The 19,638-nt window shown below is 38.6% G+C and overlaps 1 long non-coding RNA gene across 1 annotated transcript in view; it reads left to right on the top strand.

The window, feature by feature from the left end:
• The window catches only part of LOC122807068, a 959,887-nt gene extending 941,690 nt beyond the window's left edge, over positions 1 to 18,197 (top strand). The window contains exon 3 of the long non-coding RNA XR_006365585.1: positions 18,109 to 18,197. This is a non-coding gene — a long non-coding RNA (uncharacterized LOC122807068). The remainder of the gene's footprint in view (positions 1 to 18,108) is intronic.
• The last annotated feature ends 1,441 nt before the right edge of the window (positions 18,198 to 19,638 follow it).

Genomic DNA, 19,638 nt, shown 5'->3' with positions numbered 1-19,638 from the left:
GGGGCAGATAGCCTCAGATGAACTAGCCAACTATGAACCTATGAACCTATGAACATGTCTATAGTAGTGAGGAAATCATTCTATGTTGTGTAACTCACAAACAAAAGTATGGCATCTATGTCCAAGGAGGGCATAGTTCCACTATATTCAGAATTCATGAGACTTATCATTGAATACATTGCCCAGTTTGGTAAGTGCCTAACCAGGCACATTCAACAAATGGAATGCCCACAGAGGTTCATCAATTAATGGATACAGGGCAAAAGTAACATGCCCTATTTAGACTGCCTCAGGACCCTACCCCTGTATTCTGTCTCCTACAGGCTGTTGAGGAGAGATCAGTCCCTAGTATACAGGCATTGCTGGACAAGTTATTCATCTATAGTTTTTAGGATAGCTTTTAGGTTCACTATTAGATAGGAGTGCTGTTTTTTCCTGGTTTTAACCAGGATGGTTCCTGTTTGGGATGTGCATAAAATAGTTCTTACTCATGGCTAAATCTTCATGTAAAGATGCACTGGCCCAGCAATTAAGGAACCTCAGTCCTCACCACTAGCACCAGGGATGGGCATCCATATAGGGAAGGGATAATAAATACACACACAGTAAAGTAGAATTTCCCTTAAGAGAACACAGAGATCACAGTCAGTCTGGGGCTGGTTTCTCACTTTTTCTCTAGGTCTCCAATAAGACTCCCCACTGGCACAGCTATAGGGTCCAGGTCTCAGCTTAGTGGGCAACCTAAAAACCTCCAGCACACTCTCTGTCCAACCAGTGCTTTGTGTCCCTGCCCAAGTAGCTGACACACACACACTTTGAGATAACCCATGCCACATAACCCATGCACTCAGGTCACTCCACAAGTACAAATATGACTCTGTCATTGTCCATGTTGGTGTGAATGACCTGAGACGTACCTTCCTGGACTACATGAAAAGAGACATGGAAGAGCTCTCCGATCTTGTAGCCCAGGCAGGTATGACCCTAGCCCTGAGTAGCATTCTGCCATAGCCCAGAATTATACCGCAGTACAAGGACAAAATGATTGACTTCAACAATTGGCTAAGCTTCTGGTGTCATTCTAAGGGGATCCAGTATCTGTCTGCTTGGGATGACATGGTCAACAGACCATGATGCTTTGCCACAGATGGCCTGCACCTGTCACCCCTGGGATTCCGGATACTGGCTAAGGCTCTTTCTGCCCCTATAGTGCCTTTTTCAGGCAAGGTTCAAATAACAAATTCACCACCATAACAGGAACAGGCAAGCAAAAACTGAGGGTATTGCTACTCAGTGCTAGAAGTCTAAATCTCAAAATGCACTCACTCGAGGCACTCCTTAAAATGGAGAACATTGATAACTGTGCAGTGACTGAGACCTAGTTCAAGGCTCCAGAGAGCAACCCTGCACTACCAGGCTATAACTGATACCACACTTTTCGGCCATGTAACCTGGACCGAAACTCCAAAGGCAGAGGTGTGTCCATATTCATTAAGGATATCCACACCTCCAAGCTAGTTGCTCAGCATAATGCATCCGAGGTTATCCAAGTGCAACTAACTCTGGGCAAAAAGGCAATCCAAATTGTAGCTTGCTACAGATCCCCACCATGCCCCAGGATTCCCATTCCTCTTTTCTTGATGTACTGGATAATATTAGGGTTCAACCAAACACCCTAATAATGGGCGATTTCAACTACCCCACCATTAACTGGGAAAACTACTCATGTACCAACTCCTTAGCTCAACGCCTTCTGGAATTCATAAACTCCAATGCCCTGGATCAACCTATCCACACCCCCACCAGGGGCAACAATATCCTAGACCTAGTCATTACCAACATGAGTGACCGGTGTTCCACACCTGAAGTCAACTCCTCATTGGTCCGATCCGGCCATAAGCTAATCACCCTTGATACCCACATCCCATCCCCCATTAAGGAAACCACAGTAAAAATTTCTCCATAGCCAACCTCATGCTTCTTAAGACAGAAGTGGTGAACTTCATGACACCCATGCAGATGGACAATACAGTAAAAACTGCTGAATCCTACACAAATGCACTCTATAAGCACTTACACGAGTGCATGGATCATGCTATCCTAAACAGAACCAAGATGCTATCCTCCAAAAAAAGGAAGCCAATGTGGTGGTCCCCAGCCATAAACTGTACAACAGAAGGAAGAAACTGTTGCAAAAGAGAGTAAAATCCCATGAGTGGAGGAACTCCCTGGTCAGCCTCAGTAAGAAGCTGAGATCCCTTATAACATCCTCCAAAGCTAGCTACGAAAACAATATTGCCACTAATTCCAAGGACAACCACAAAGCATTCTATAGCCATGTCAAGAATCTTGATGGCAACACCCAGATCTGCTCCAAGTTACAGCACAAAGGCAAGAAAATTACAGAACCAACTGATATTGCCAACATCCTGGCAGATAGGTTCAGTGCTAACTCCACCCCCCCACCCCTTAAAGGGCCCATATCTTTTCAGGAAGAATGCAGAGTCCCTGTAATCACAACTACGCAGGTAAAAGCTGCACTCTCTAAAACCAAAAACACAGCATCCATGAGACTGGACAACATTCCAGGCTGCATTTTACACGAACTTCAGAACAAACTGGCTCCCCACTTAAGCACCATGTTCAATAATAGCCTCACATCAGGCTTTGTGCCCACTGAATGGTGCACAGCAACAGTTATCCCACTCCACAAAGGGGGAGCCACCACTGATCCTGGGAACTATCAACCTATTAGCCTGACGAGCCTGGTCTGCAAGGCCATGGAACGTATCATCATGGAACTCATAACCAAAGACATTGGTAACCTCCAAATTCTGGATCCCACCCAGTTCAGGTTTGTGAAAGGCAGATCATGCCTTCTGAACCTGATTGACTTCTTTGAGGCAGTCACCAAAGTCGTAGATGAGGGAAAGGTGGTTCACACAGCCTATCTTGACCTTGCCAAGGCTTTTGACACCATCCACCATTCTGGAATTATAGCTAAACTCACTAAACTAGGTATAAATCCCGACGTCACAAGATGGGTTGCCAACTGGCTCACTGACAGAACCCACACTGTAAAAGTTGCAGACTCCAAATCTGACCTCAAAGCAATGACAAGTGGAGTACCACAGGGTTCCATCTTGGGACCTCTCCTGTTTGGTATTTACTTCTCTGAAGTACAGGCTAACACAGAAGGCCTCTGGCTAATGAAGTTCGCAGATGACTGCAAACTAGTAGCCATAGTCAAGTCCCCAAATGATGTGGACATCCTACAGAAGAGCCTTGCTGAGACATATGCCTGGTGTCAGAGCCATGGCCTCAAGCTCAGTGCCAAAAAGTGCAGTGTCATCCCCTTTGGTAAAAACTCTGTACCCATGAACTGCCACATAGGCAACAATCTACTTAACACCAAATGCGTGATAAGAGACATTGGGACCCAGGTGGACAGTAGTCTCTCCTTTGATAGTCACATCGCCACAGTAGTCAGGAAGTCCTTCTACATGGCACACCTCATCATAAAAGGGTTCTCATCCAGGAAAAAAGAGGTCATTGTTCCCCTCTACTTGACACTCATTAGACCAATTATAGAGTACAACACCCCATTTGGAATGTACCTCACAAGACATTTGCAGCAGCTGGAAAGGCCACAGAAGTACCTTACAAAGAGGATTACAGGCCTCAAACAAATGCCCTACACTGACCGCCTCAAAAAACTCCAGCTTTACTCTGTAGCATATCACCTACTCTAAGGTGATCCTTGCCTAACACTAAAAGCTATGTCAAACCCAGAGCTGTTGGACATGCTACACCTAAAGAAATCCAAATCCCTCCGAGCCACACGCTCTAGGGCCCTAAACCTTGTCACCACAATAAACAGGACATGCTGGAGGGATAGATTCCTGTCCCAGAGTCTTCCCATACTCTGGAACAGGCTACCCTTCTATGTCAAGCAAAGTTCTTTATTAGCACTCTTCAAGAAAAATCTTGATGAGTGGATGTGAAATAGGAAATACACCCTGGGGATCACTTCTGTGTCTCTGCTCGACAGTGGCACAGGAAAATAACTTTCTTGGGTGGCGTAGCCAGGGAACCTCTTGGCTAGGCTTACATAGGCCCTTAGGCTGATAGCCTAGTACCTACCAATGAACCTATGAACCTAAGAGTTTATACAACCACACAGACACTCCTGGGGAAGGCTGGCACAGGTTCTCCAGCTGTGCCCCTTTTACCCAGACTATATGGTAGAAATCACTGCCACCATCCAGCTAATATCTATCAGCTACTCAAAGGCCCTTATGAAAGGGTGTCCAATTATACTGTGCAATATTATTATCCAAATGGTAAGTGCGACTGAACAGTCAAGACTTATTTGGAGTCACTTGGTTCAGTATCACTATATACATGCAATATACTCTTAGAACTTAAATTTTCTCTACATAAAACAGCCACAGTTTTAAAAATATTTAATAATAAATAATAAACACAGAATACTATAGTTCTTACTATGCAGTACTAGTTAAGAGTTCAGAGATTACAGAGAAATACTTAAAATAACATAGTAGTAAAGTTCTGACATCACTGAAAAACAAACTAGTCTAATCTTCTTATTTCCTAGCTATATCTAAGAGAAAACACAGTTCTAAAACCCTACTTACATACAGACACAGGCAGAGTGGTGAGTTGGGTGTTCTCAAGACAAATGTTCTAATGCTCTCATTCTTTCTGTCCTTAAATTGATAACACAGCACCACTGATTCATTTTAGATTACATCATTTCTTTCTGGTTCCCTGGCTAACAGATTCTCAGAGGTTAATAGCCCTTGATCTTGCATCTGGTCAGGAAGCCAGAACAATAAAATAAATTATACATGCAAATTCTAGCCATTAACTCTGGCCTCAAAACAAAAGTCAGAATGCCTTTATCTAGATGTCTCTGCTTTGAGTTTTGACATCAAAGAATTGACTTATTAGGTTTGTTACAGCAGAGTGCATTGTTGTTACATTTGTATAGTTCCACATTTAACACCATTTTTCCCATTTCAGAGAACATCCTTGTGGCTTATATTAATATTTACAAATAACAGAATTATCTAAAAATTATATCTGGCTAGGCTGACAGCCTTCACCTATCTTCACACATCTCCCCCCAGGTAACTCAAGCTAATTTTTCAAGTGACCCTTGAGAAACGTTGCTTGAGAGGGTTAGGTCACTCTGAGTATCCCTTATCAGCTCAAATCAATTAAGCATCATTTTATATAAAACATGTGTAAACAACCCAATTATTCAATTAAAACCATTACAGAATGAATATCCTTAAAGAAATATTCTTAAATGAAACCAAGAATCATAATGACAAATATAAAAAGCTCATTACAAGCAAACAGCTTTTCAAATGACAGCTCCAAAACCCAGAATGTGGAAAATCTTACCTAATATTATACAATCTAGCCTAATGTATTAAAAACCTTCGTTTGAGTATATAATAAGCCCATGATTATACTTACAAAGTCCAGAATATGAGACCAAAATATATGTCAATAAAAAACCAACACAATTAAAGTTATGTACCATAACCTAAGACACTGTTCCAAACCTGTTTGGTTAGAAACTTTACAAAAAACAAGAAGTGAAAACATTAGTTATTAATTTACCTAAAAAGCTATGCTGATATACATAAAATAGTATACTAAAAATATATATGGCAAAATATATATATTGTTTTAAAGAAAGTTTAAATTCAAATAATAATTAATAATTAATATTATTTAAAAACATTCTGTTTCAGAAAAATATTGCTTGGTATACTCATTACCAAGATGACATGTTCTTAGTTTGGAAAGGCCCCAGTGATTTAGTTCAGGAGTTTATCACTACTATCTCTTCTTTTACTAATTTCTTTGAATTTACGTATAACTTACAAGAGAATAACATCGATTTTTTACACATTCATTTGTCTAAAGATCTGGTCAACTCTAGGTTTAAAAGTACTATATATAGGCAACCTACTTATTCCAATCCATTCCTGCATTTCACTAGCTGTCATCCTCACCATCAAAAAAGAGCTGTAGTTAAAGGCCAGATGGTGAGGGCAGCTAGGATGGTCTCTGATGAGACTGATTTCTTTGATGAATGTGAACTTTTGGAATCTATGTTCATTAATAGAGGTTATCCCCCATCCATGGTGCCCAAAATATTTGCCGAAGTTACTTTCAAGCATCAAATAGGCCATTTTAAACCCCTTCTGTGTAGGAACATTCTTGACAGTAATGAGGAAGTTGATGGACAAGGTCATATTACCATTAGAACTGAAACACAAAGTTTTCATATCAGTTTCTTGTGTACATATAGCCTTGATTATGCTCTTATTAGAGAAATGTTAAACAAAAATTGGACCTTAATTACTGAAGATAGTGGTTTAATGAAATTGTTTGGAGACAAACCTAAAATTACTTATAGGTGAGGTGCTAATCTTAAAGCACTTCTTGAATACCCAAGCAAGGTTGTACAAAATAGGATTAAAGGTATGTTTAGATGTGGGGTATGCCATCAGTGTAGGCATTTAAGTACTGAGAGTCAGGTTAAAATTAGAGATAGGAATTATAAAATTCACGGCAAGTATACCTGTGGATCAAAAGGAGTGGTCTATTCTGCTTGTTGTCAAGGATGCGCTGCTTTTTATATAGGTAAAACAGAAAGAAAAATTAAGCAGTGCATCTATGAACACCAGTATGCCATTAGCAAGAATGATACTACCAATGCTCTTGCAAGGCACACTATAGTTTCCAGAACATAAGTTCAAATTTGCCGTATTAAAACAAGTTATAGTTGACCAGAGGGGTGGTCCCTGGCAACTTAAACTAGAAATGGAAGAACTATTTTGGCAAATTAGAACTGCAGCCTATTTTCCTGCAGGGCTTCATGAGTATGTTTCTGTTAAATGTATTCTTAAATTAAATATTTGGCCCTGAAGAGGTAGTTATTTTGTATGTAATCTTATAAACTTGGGATTTAAGCCCTTATTTACTAATTATTAATTATTATTTGAATTTAAACTTTCTTTAAAACAATATATATATTTTGCCATATATATTTTTAGTATACTATTTTATGTACATCAGCATAGCTTTTTAGGCAAATTAATAACTAATCGTTAGAAGTTTTCACTTCTTGTTTTTTTGTAAAGTTTCTAACCAAACAGGTTTGGAACACTGTCTTAGGTTATGGTACATAACTTTAATTGTGTTGGTTTTATATTGACATATATTTTGGTCTCATATTCTGGACTTTGTAAGTATAATCATGGGCTTATTATATACTCAAATGAAGGTTTTTAATACATTAGGCTAGATTGTATAATATTAGGTAAGATTTTCCACATTCTGGGTTTTGGAGCGGTCATTTGAAAAGCTGTTTGCTTGTAATGAGCTTTTTATATTTGTCATTATGATTCTTGGTTTCATTTAAGAATATTTCTTTAAGGATATTCATTCTGTAATGGTTTTAATTGAATAATTGGGTTGTTTACACATTTTTTTATATAAAATGATGCTTAATTGGTTTGTGCTTTGTCTGAAGAAGGAGAGGTATTGTCCGCTCCGAAAGCGCTTATTAAACAGTTAGTTTTTATTTTACTGCTCCGTCTCTTATTCTCACTTTTTGGATTTGAACAGTTTGCTTGTTTTTTGGTTTTAGTTGAGTATCCCTTATCCCATTGCCTGTCTTGAGACCCCATCTGCATTGGCATTGCTAATCCCACTGCAGTGCTGCACTGACATATCATATGCTTGCAACCCTAGGGTCTATCTAAGCACCTTGGCATTTTGCTGGCTGGCTCGGTGTAGCCATGTTAGGGGGTTGTGATCTGTCACTACAGTGAATTTTCTTCCATACAGATAAGGCTGAAGTTTATTCAGTGCCCACACTATGGCTAAACATTCCTTTTCTACAGCTGCATAGCATTCCTCCCTGGGTTGGATCATATGACTGAGATAAACCACTGGGTGCTCTTCTCCCTCTGAAGAAATCTGGGTAATTACAGCCCCCATCCCATGGTTTGAAGCAACCACCTGCACAACAAATTATTTGCTGTAATCTGGACTGGCTAACATAGAGGGTCCTCCCAAAGCTACCTTAAGCTCCTGGAATGCCTGCTCACATGCTGGGGTCTGTACTACCTTATTTGGCCTGTTCATCCTTGTCAGGTCTGTGACGGGAGCAGCTATGGTACTATAACTGGAGACAAACTTTCTGTAGTACCCTGCTGGCCCTAAGAGTGCCCTCACCTGCTTTTTGATAACAGGTGCAGGCCATGCCTGACTGGCTTCTACTTTGGCAGGCTCTGGCCTGATCTTACCACTCCCCACTCTATGTCCCAGGTAGGAGACCTCTGCCATACCCAACTGATATTTGCTGGACTTAATTGTCAACCCTGCCCTCTGTAGTCTACTCAGTACCTCCCTGACATGCTGAAGGTGCTCTTGCCAAGAATGGCTGCAGATGGCAATATCATCTAGGTAAGCAAGGGCAAACCCTCCTGCTCCTGCTACAATATGATCTACCAGCCTCTGGAAAGTCATTGGGGCATTTGTCATCCCAAAGGCCATCTTTGTGAACTCATGCAAGCCAAAATGAGTCACAAAGGCTGACTTCTCTTTAGCACTGGGAGTCAAGGGTACCTGCCAGTAACCCTTGGTAAGATCAATGGTTGTAAGATACTTAGCCCCACCCAGCTGCTCTAGGGCCTAATCTGTCCTAGGCATAGGGTAAGCATCTGACTCTGTGTGACCATTAAATTTCCTGTAGTCAACACAGAACCTGGTGCTGCCATCCTTTTTTGGCCCCAGCACAACTGGGGAGGCCCAGGGATTGTTGGACTCTTGAATCACCCCTAGTTCCAACATCTCCTGTATCTCCTCCCTCAGAGTCTGTTTGACTCTCTCAGGCACCCTATAAGGAGCCTGCCTAATAGGCCTTTAGGGTCCTGTATCCACCTGATGCTGCACCAGGTGGGTGCACCCTGGTTTCCCAGTGAACATGTCCCCAAACTGCTGTAACACTGCTCGGATTTCTCATACTTGTAGGTGATAGCTGCTGGGACATTGCTACCCCTACCACTAAGGTGTCAGTCCGAGCCTCACTGAAGAGATCACTCACCACATATCCCACATACACCTCTTGCAATCCCCTGCAAATGTTCAGCACAAGGGCCTCCCTAGCATGGTAAGGTTTCATCATGTTAACATGGTACAGTTTGTGCCCCTGCCTCCTGCCTAGCAGTTACACCATGTAGTTAACATCACTTACCTTTCTTACCACCTTGTAGGGTCCTTGTTGTGTCTGACAAGAATGAGAACCGTTACCTGCTGCCCCACAGCATACTCTCTACCTCAAGCATTCCCATCATACCACACCTGCTTCTGTTGGTCGGCTTCTGGCAGGTTCTGCTGGGCCAAACCAATGAGTTCCCTGAGCCTTGTCCTCAGGTTTAGGACACATGTCACAACAGACTCCCTGTGAGGTTCACACTCACCTTCCCACTCATCTTGATTTAAATCTAGAGGTCCCCTCATGCTATGCCCATACAGCAACTCAAAGGGTGAAAAATCTGTGGATTCCTGGGGAACCTCTCTGTAAGCAAACAGATGGGGCAAATATGTGTCCCACTCCCTCTTAAACTGGTCTGCAAATGCCTGTAGCATGGACTTAATCATAGAGTTTAACCTCTCAACCAGACCATTAGTCTGGGGATGGTAGGGGGTGGTCTTCAGGTGCTTCACCCCACAGTACGTCCACAGACAAGCCAGCAGGTCTGACATGAAATTGGCACCTCTGTCAGTCTGTTTTTCTTTTGGGAAACCTACCTTGAAGAAAACCTTGAACAAAGCATGTGCCAGCTTTTCTGCCTCAATGGAGGACAGAGCCACTGCCTCAGGGCATCGTGTAGCATAATCCACTACCACTAGGATATACTTTTCCCCTGTGGAACTTGGGGTACTCAAAGGCCCCACAATATCCACATCTACCCTCTGAAATGGCTCCTCAATCACAGGCAAAGGCATCAAAGGAGCTCTTACCTTGTCTTGTGCCTTGCCTACCTTTTGGCACTGCTCACAGGTCCTGCAGTACCCTGTTACATCTCTGGAAACTCCAGGCCAATAGACATTCTACATAATATGTCTCTTTGTACTTTTTATGCCCATATGACCTGCAAAGGGAATATCATGGGCTATTGCTAGAAATGCCTGACAGTAGGCTCTAGGCACTAGCAACTGCTGTATTCTCTGACCTTCTTATAGGTTCATAGGCTGGTACTAGGCTATCAGCCCTAGGACCTATACAAGCCTAGCCATAACAATTCCCTGGCTATTTCTTCCCACACTATTTACTTCCCTGGACCCCTGTCTAGCAGGGCAACTGACGTGATCCACGGGGTGAATTTCCTTTCTCCCATCCAATTGTCAAGATTCCTTTTGAAGAGGGCCAAAGAGGCACTCTGCTTGACATGTGCGACTGAACAGTCAAGACTTATTTGGAGTCACTTGGTTCAGTATCACTATATACATGCAATGTACTCTTAGAACTTAAATTATCTCTACATAAAACAGCCACAGTTTTAAAAATATTTAATAATAAATAATAAACACACAAGACAATACTTCTTACTACACAGTGCTAGTCAAGAGTTCAGAGATCACAGGCAAATACTTAAAATAACATTGTAGAAAAGTTCTGACATCACAGAAAAACAAACTAGTCTAATCTTCTTATTTCCTAGCTATATATAAGAGAAAACACAGTTCTAAAATCCTACTTACATACAGACACAGGCAGAGTGGTGAGTTGGATGTTCTCAAGACAAATGCTCTCATGCTCTCATTCTTTCTGTCCTTAAATTAATAACACAGTACCACTAATTCATTTCAGATTCATCATTTCTTTCTGGTTCCAAGGCTAACAGACTCTCAGAGGTGAATAGCCCTTGATATTGCTGCTAGTCAGAAAGCCAGAACAATAAAAAAAATTATACATGCAAATTCCAGCTATTAACTCTGGCCTCAAAACAATAGGCAGAATGCCTTTATCTAGACATCTTGGCTCCGAGTTTTGACATCAAAGAATTGACTTATCAGCTTTGTTACAGCAGAGTGCACTGTTGTTACATTTTTTGCAGTTCCACATTTAACACCATTTTTCAAATTTAAGAGAATAAGCCTGTGGCTTATATTAATATTTACAAATAACATAATTATCTACAAAATTCTATCTGGCTAGGCTGGCAGCTTTCACCTATCTTCACAACTCTGTTAGCATCAATCCCAGTGTATAGTTTATACTTTGTCAGAAGGCAACTTAATCATCTATAGTTTTTAGGATAGCTTTTAGGTTCATTCTTAATTAGGAGTATTGTTTTTTTCTGGTTTTAGCCAGACTGGTTTCTGTTTGGGATGTGCATAAATTAGTTCTTTCTCATGGCTAAATCTTTATGTAAAGATGTTAGCACTTTTAGACAGAAGTTAGGTAATGCATCTGGGGGGGGGTCTATATTATATATTCGAAGCTTTAAAATTTTGAACCTCATATGTTTGACAACATATGAGCAAAACTTGAAACCTCGAATATATAATGAAAAAGTAAAAAAAAAAAAAAACTTACCTTAACACTCTGAGCACTACCTCCTATTAAATATTCCAACTCCTAGACAGCACTTCTGTGCGTACGGAGCCATTGCCTTTCACCTTTGAACTTTTCAAAGTTTGATCATATGGTGTCAACCATATGACATTTGAACTTTGAAATGTTTGGCAATTTAACAGGGACCCCATCTGGGCATGGTGTTTTTCAGTCAGGAGCTTTTCTTAACTTTGTTTCAGTCTCTCTGGCCATTGCTTCATCTAATTTCATATCCTGTATTTCTAAACTTCTTATTCTTACTTCTACTTCTTCTATCTATTAAGCATCTTTGTTATGTTCCATAGGATCTTCATAGGTATTTCTCCAAAATGTATCTATTTCTTCTTTTTTTTTTTTTTTTGGTAGTATTTCAATTCATTTTGCCTTGTTTCTCAATTCTATCTAAAACATTTTTGGGTCATCAATAAATTGCCTATTTTGTACTTTTCCTTAACATTTATCTGCATATCTTCTAAGTTTTTCTACCTGTGCTGATAGTTTTTACTTTATTATTTGTGATAGTGCACAATAGAGCCTGATCTGTTCTGATACTGTGCATTGTTCTTATCATGTCTATCTTTCTGAGTAGTTTTGTTGATCTGTTCCCTCTTCTATACTCTTCTAACAGTGCCACTTCTTTTCTTAATTGCTTTATAGTTTTCTCTGTTCGATACTTCAATGATAGCATTCGATTTCTGCCCTTCCTTTCCCTTACTACCCTGTGTTTTTGTGGTAAGACTTTATCTGTTTTTAATTCAGCAGCACAGAAATATATCCTATTTACTTCTGTTGTATTGCATGAATCTCTATGGACAATCCTAACTACTGTGTTTATTTGTTTTATCAAACTTCTAACTTTTTGGATTTTATTGACTTTCTGTAGTTTATTTCTTTCATTGATCTTAATACATCTGTCCATCTCTATTACATCAAGCAAATCTTCTCTTAGATAATTTTCTTCTAAACTGAGGGCATCTTTGTTCTTCATTTCCTACAGGTATTCCATAGAAAGGTCCAGAGCATCTTTCTGTGTCACATTCTCTTTTTTTTTCATCCTGCGTCATCCATTGTTCTTTCACATGGGAAATCACTGGCCTAGCACTCCATAGCATTTACTGCCACCATTTCCTGTTCCTTCCCTTGCTGTGCAACTCCAACTGAATGTTTGTATGGGTTTGCTATAGAAGACTCCAAAGTATCTTCATATGGCAACTGATCAGATGTTTCCCGATCCACCGGTTTCTCCTTAAATTTGGGATCCTTTGCTCTAGCCTGCTGTGATGTTATCTAAGATTTTAGTTAGATTTTCTACAATAAATCCTTCACTTTGCAGGTAATCCATAACCTCAGTTTCTATTTCTTTAACTTCTCCATTACTAATCATCTTTTCTACTTTTCTTCTTTGTTTTCTTATTTTTTTTATTCTAAATTATCTATGTTCAGATGTCTTTGCCTGTATTTCTCTTTAAATAGCTTTGGTGCTGCTCTTTTTGTATCAATTAGTTTTGCTTTTTCCTTTGCATAGATATTGCACTATATTAAATCTCTTTTTTTTCCCATGTCCATATTTCTTCTTCAGATGTGTCCTGCTCCTCCATTTTCACCTTACTTTTGGGATTTTTTGTTGCCTCACAGCAAGAGGTTCTCCCGTTCGATTCTCGGCTGGAGTGCCTTCTGTGTGGACTCTGCATGTCCTCCCCATGGTTGCGTGGGAGTTCAAAAGACATGCGTAAATTGGTGTGCCTTCATTGAAGGTTGAACATCAAGCTGTCACCTCGGCGTTCGTGAAAATCTACTGCCTATCATTAGCGGACCGGAGTTCCGCTGTGGCGACCCCTAACCGGGAAAAAGCCAAAAGACAACAACACTGTGATATAACCTGTGAGAGACTTTCTACACTAAATCCTTCACTTCACAACTATTCCATAACTTCAACTTCTATTTTTTGACTTCTACTTTACTAATCTTCTGTTCTATGTTCCCTCTTTGTGATCTTTTTTTTTTTTATTGTGAAGTTTTCCATATCTTGATGCCTTTGCCTGTATTTCCCTTCTAATATGTTTGGGAATGCCTTTTTTGCGTTGATTAATTTGGCTTTCTCCTTTACATAAATATTTCACCATATCAGATCTCTCTTTCTTTCCCATGTCCATATTTCTTTTTTATACCTTTCAAAAATGTCTAGATTTTTTTCATTATATTTTTACACTTCCTCACTTGCTTCTTTCTCCAAATGGGCCAATGTTTCTTGGTCTATATAATGTTTTTCATAAATCTGTTGAATTAATGAACACAAAATTTTATTTGAAGCTTCTGACAGTTTTTCTTGTGGAAGTATTTTTCTTTCCTCTAATTTCTCTCTTAATCTTTTTGTATATCTTCTATCTGGAAATGCTGGGTTTCTTGCATAATAGTGACAATAAATAATTTCTTTCTATCCTCAATAGTCCATTCTATTGTCATTATGGCTCTTTTTTGTCCTATCAGTTTTTGTGATTTTGGTGAACTACTAGTTAGTTCTACAATGGGGGGGGGGGGCATCCTCCATCTGAGCCTGACCTAGCACCATTGTAGGAATGTTTCTGCATCTAGAGGATTCTACACTATCATTTTCTCCTCTCCTGCCTACCAGGATTGGGCACTTTTTTTAATCCTGGGTCTTGCACACCAAGCTACCTTATTTTTATTTTAACCTACTTCTGTCCATGACATATGCTATATAAAATACAGTCTATATATCAGTTTTATCTTGATGATATTTTATGAAAAACAGGATCTACGTCTTGAAGGTTCTCACCAAGACTTGAGGACGAATTGAATTCCAGCAATACTTCTCTCCTTTGCTTGCTGACTCATCATCTGTACTGTGTCTAAAAGTAGCGCATTAGAATCATTATTATAATCATTTTTGTTTTAATTTTCTTCACATTCAAGCATTTTTGCAAATATAGGTGGCTATCTTTTGGGGACAGCAAATAAGCATGCTGCTTATATATGTCTGACAGCAAATATGTTATACTTGATTTGTTTCTTTCAGTGTTGTCCCAGTCTGACATTAGACGTGTATGCAGAAGGTGGCTGTCTTTTGGGGGCAGGAGGTAGGGGGTATGCCTTTTATAAATAAGACTGCAACAGCTTGAAGTATGACTGTGGGCATTTGTGCCTTAATTTTAATCCTGATTTACCATCAGCAGTTCAAAGATCCACCCTCCCCAACCTTCATTTAGTTATTTCAGGGTAGTTTTGGTCAGATAGGGTATGTTGAAAGATGCAGGGAAATGCAAAAGTAAGAGTAAGGCTGAATGTCTTTCTTAATCATGGTTTTCATTATTGCCATTGTTGTTTAAAATGCTAAAATTCATGTCAGAGCATCTAGAAACATCATGGCTTTAGAGAGCCTAGTGACTCCCATTCCCCCGGCTTAAGCCAGTTATTTCCTCTGCAGTTATTACAGTGTAGTCCTGATCAGTTAGGATGTAATCAAATGATGCAGAAGTTAAAGAGTAATACTACCGTTCTTTGTTTGATCATGTTTTTTGTTCAGGCAATAATTGGACAAAAAGGTTGTTTAAAAAAAACAAAAATGATATCTCAGAGCATATAAAAACATCATAGCTTCTGGGGGCCTTTCCCATTCCTTAATACAGTTATTTCCACTGCAGTGATTACAGTGTAGTCTTATTAATTAGACTGTGCTGAAAGTAGGTAGGAAAAAACAAATCAGAAGATCATGATAAAATTCTTTCTTTGATCATGTGTTTAATCAGACATTCATTTGTTGAACAGATTGTTTAAAAAAACTCTAAAATGTACATCAGACCATCTATAACTCCAATGGCTTAATGCAGCTGTTTCCTCTTCAGCTGTGAGGGCACAGTCTTAGTTAGAACATGTTGAATGACTAACTGCAGGAAAAAAATGAAGAGTAAGGCAAACATTAGAAAAAGGGAAGAAAAAAGTATGGTCAGCTGGGGTGGGTGGGGGAAAGGGCCTCCATGGAGCCTTTTCATCTAGGCTGCCAGTTTACCTAAGGCTGTCCCTGGATATATATATATATATATATATATATATATATATATATATGTGTGTGTGTGTGTGTCTATAGATATATATATATATATATATATATATATATATATATATATATATATATATATATATGCAGGTCTCATTCAGGTGATTAAATGTTCTGATTATCAAAATGTCTGAACAATAAGCCAAGAATAGTGAGTGTATATTGAACACATTCTGGCAGAAGAAAATTCCAGCATTTGCATGTGGGCGAGTGTGCCATAGCAAAGACAGGGATTTGACCTTTCCTCACTGCTGTGTGATCTCAGAGTTGGTAAATATAATTAGCAGAGGGTGCAGTGGGCCTTGGCCTCTTGCATAACACTTGTTTTATGTATGTGGAGTGTTTGGAATTCCTGCAGTATTACTTACCTCATTACCTAAATATCAGAAAATACAGAGCAAAGACACCGGTTCTCAGAGATATGGAGATATGGTCACATTGACTAGTGTTGATGTGGCCCCCTGAATCCCTGAAAAGAGGCAAAGTACTATTCTATGTGTTTTCTATACTGTGCATCTACAGTTGACACAGTGAGCAAGCAAAATCTAGAGAACACATTACGCAGTACAGTGGTGCTGCGGTAGCATTGTCACCTCATAGCAAGACGTTGTTCCATTCGATTCTCAGCTAGAGCGTCTTCTGTGTGGAGGCATACGTGAATGGGGAGTGCCTTCGTTGAAGGCTGTGCATCAGGGCTGGTAACCCGGTATGTAAAAATCCACTATCAATTATTAGCGGACTGGAGTTCTGCTGTGGTGACCCCTATCCGGGAAAAGCCGAAAGACACAAACAAACATTACGCAGTACAAAACGATCTTAAGACATGCTGAGACCCAATAAGGATTAATTTTAACAATAGAAGATACAATGCTCAGAAGATTGCAAAACATGATCCCTTGAGTTATTATAAATTAAGTCACCCATAATTGTTAGCATCACCTGTACTCTGTTTACTAGAGCCTAGATGACCATTTATACCACTTTTTCCTAATGTCCTTCTTTTCTTCCTCTGAATGGAGGATGAGGGCCTGTTTCTTAAACTCGTTGTTCATGACTGTAAGCTCTTTTACCATTACCACTCATCTCACTGCTAATATTAACTGATGATTCATCTTTCAGAAAATAAGTTGATTTACTATTATTTTACAGAATGTCATTACCATTTGTTATATCTATGCTTCAGGTTTGCAAAAAATGTAGTTGAGTGTGATGATATGCCCAGAAGAATAATTATTCATTTTTTTCAAAATTTTATATGCAAGCATTATACATCCGCATTTCTACATCTGCTATCATTTGTGCCCACATGATCACTTGGCATGCAATAACTTCAAAGTTTAAAAAGGGTTGATAGCGTTTGTCTAAACAGTTTTGTTTTTAAATCAACATTCAAGGAGAAAAAATAAAAATAAATCAGTGAAGGATCTATATGATGCATTACTATATTTTTTCTGCATTTGGCCACATATGAAAATTTTTTTTACCTATTCACAACAAAGACAGCAGGGCATTTGACTAAAAATCAGATAGCCATCAATTCCAGGACAGATAGTGCTATTCTGATATAAATTATTACTTTTCTGCTGAGACTGCCATAACGTGAAATATTATATAATGTTGGGAGGTGTGGTTGCCATAACTTCCTGTATGGGGAAGTGGCCCAATACAAACATAACCACTGTGCCTGTGTTTCTTCAAGGAACTTCTATTGAAAAGCAAAATGAAACAGGAGTCAGGTATTGTTGGTCACCTAGAAGAAAGCTTTGGTACATGAAGATAATATGATAGTTTTCTTTAATCTGCATATTTTCTGCAGCTGTGTTGTAAATTATATGTTGATCCAATGAAAAGCATTGCATCACATTTGTGTTCCAGTGTTTACTTTTGAACAATGAATTATGTGGATATAGTGATTATTTTAATGAAGATGGTTTCAACTAGAAGTCATATAGCTCATCATTTAGTAGGAGATGGGGCATCTCTGAGTTAAAGTTGGAAAGTGGGAGCCAGATGCACACATCTGCAAAGATGAAAAATATTTTGTGCATGTTGAATGTTTGCACTTGGAGGAATGTTGTCATGAAAAATTGTTTGATGAATTCTGATGCAAAACAGCAGTAGCTATAGAAATGGACTGAGAAAAGACAAATAAATTGTTAGAGAATGTTCTGACAGAAGAAGACAGACAGCATTTGCTGAATTTGAAATACTAGGGCTTGGTAATCAGTAGAGAATAAGCAATATTGAAATATAAGTATTATTTCAATAATATCTGTGCACACGTAATTCTAGTAATCAGAATATAAATGTCTACAGAATTTAGTTGCTACACTGAAAGCTATTTTTTTTTCTTTTGCAGGACAAGCCAATGAATCAAGATTTTACTTCTGATAATACTATGACATTATGATAATAGAATTAAAGAATTTCCTCAAAACTGAAAAAAAACACGGGTGATATCTGAAGTTTTCTTGTGCTATGCAAAATATTAACACACTTTCTGTGTGATGATTTATTAATATCTATATAGCAAGTTTAATTAGATGTTCCATAAAAATGCATTTTATATATATATATATATATATATATATATATATATATATATATATATATATATATATATATATTAATTATATGAATACATTGTAACATAAAGCAGTTAAATAGCTGCATAAATTCCAAAAATGTGACAGAGATAAGTGAAACAATTCAAAGTATAAATCCTCTCAGAGTTTGTTCCACTTGCTGAAAAAAAGTCTCTGAGAACACTAAACTGTCTAAAATTGCTAATGAAGCATCAGTTGTTTAATCCCTTAGTGTGCATGATGATTACTTCACAGTTTTACAGTTAGCTGTTTAACAATTAAGAGTTGCAAGGAAAAAAAACCCTAAATACACAACAGTGACATGGTGTAAGTAGCATTATGCAGGAAATATCTCAAATATACTCAGGGATGCCACCTCATTTCAGCTCTGAAAAAATATACTAACAGCCAACTGAAGCAAGGTCATCATAACAAGGTGAATTGCATTTTTATTCACAGATTATTTATACTTTTGTTCTGAACTGAGTATGCCTTATGTGATATTCTTTTTGTTTCTATTTTAACCTTATTTTTTGAAGATAACCTATTCAACCCTACAGGCTACACCTACTGCAGATATTCCTGGGGGATTTTAGAAATATGTGAACTTTGGCAATGATCAGAAAGATTTTTTTTTAGTTTCTGTGCCACAAAGGTTAGATATTTCCTCAGAAAACATACAACCTTTGATAATGCAGAGTATCTCTAACATTTCAAACATTTCTCTCTTTATTGACAGTTTTCATCTTTCATGCTGCCATTGATACAGCTTCTAAAGCTTCTGCCATCTAGCAAAAGTTATCAGACAGGTGTCATTACCACAGCACCAAAGGCAAATCCATTGATGATAATTAAAGGAATGTATACTAAGAACTCATCCAATAATTTGATTCTTTCCCATTAGTAGTGATTTGTGGTCATTTGTGACTTCTGAGATCAACTACAGTGAAGCAGAATCACTGATCATCTATATAGATGGCATGAATACCCTAGCAAACTATATATATGTGTGTAGAAAAGTATTTCTAAACCCCCCATTTGAAGTTGTGTGTGAGATATGTAAGTCATATGGAGATATGAAAATTTCATAGTGTATTAACTCAGAAAGGTATAGTGATCCACTAATGTTTTACCATGCAATCATTCCAAAGAAGGCAAATTGCACAAGACATGGATGCATGTTTCCTTGCTATTACATCTCATCAACATATCTAAAGTGAGAGATAGATGTGATCTGAAACATGTGACCTATAAAATCAGATATTCCTGTTACTCAGGGGTAATGGTACCTAGAAACTATAGGA

This window comes from Protopterus annectens, chromosome 7.part0, assembly GCF_019279795.1.
Source record: "Protopterus annectens isolate FY-2018-M chromosome 7.part0, PAN1.0, whole genome shotgun sequence".
NCBI lineage: Eukaryota > Metazoa > Chordata > Ceratodontiformes > Protopteridae > Protopterus > Protopterus annectens.
Note: the sequence above shows the minus strand (reverse complement) of the source record. Positions and strands in the feature narration are given on the sequence as shown.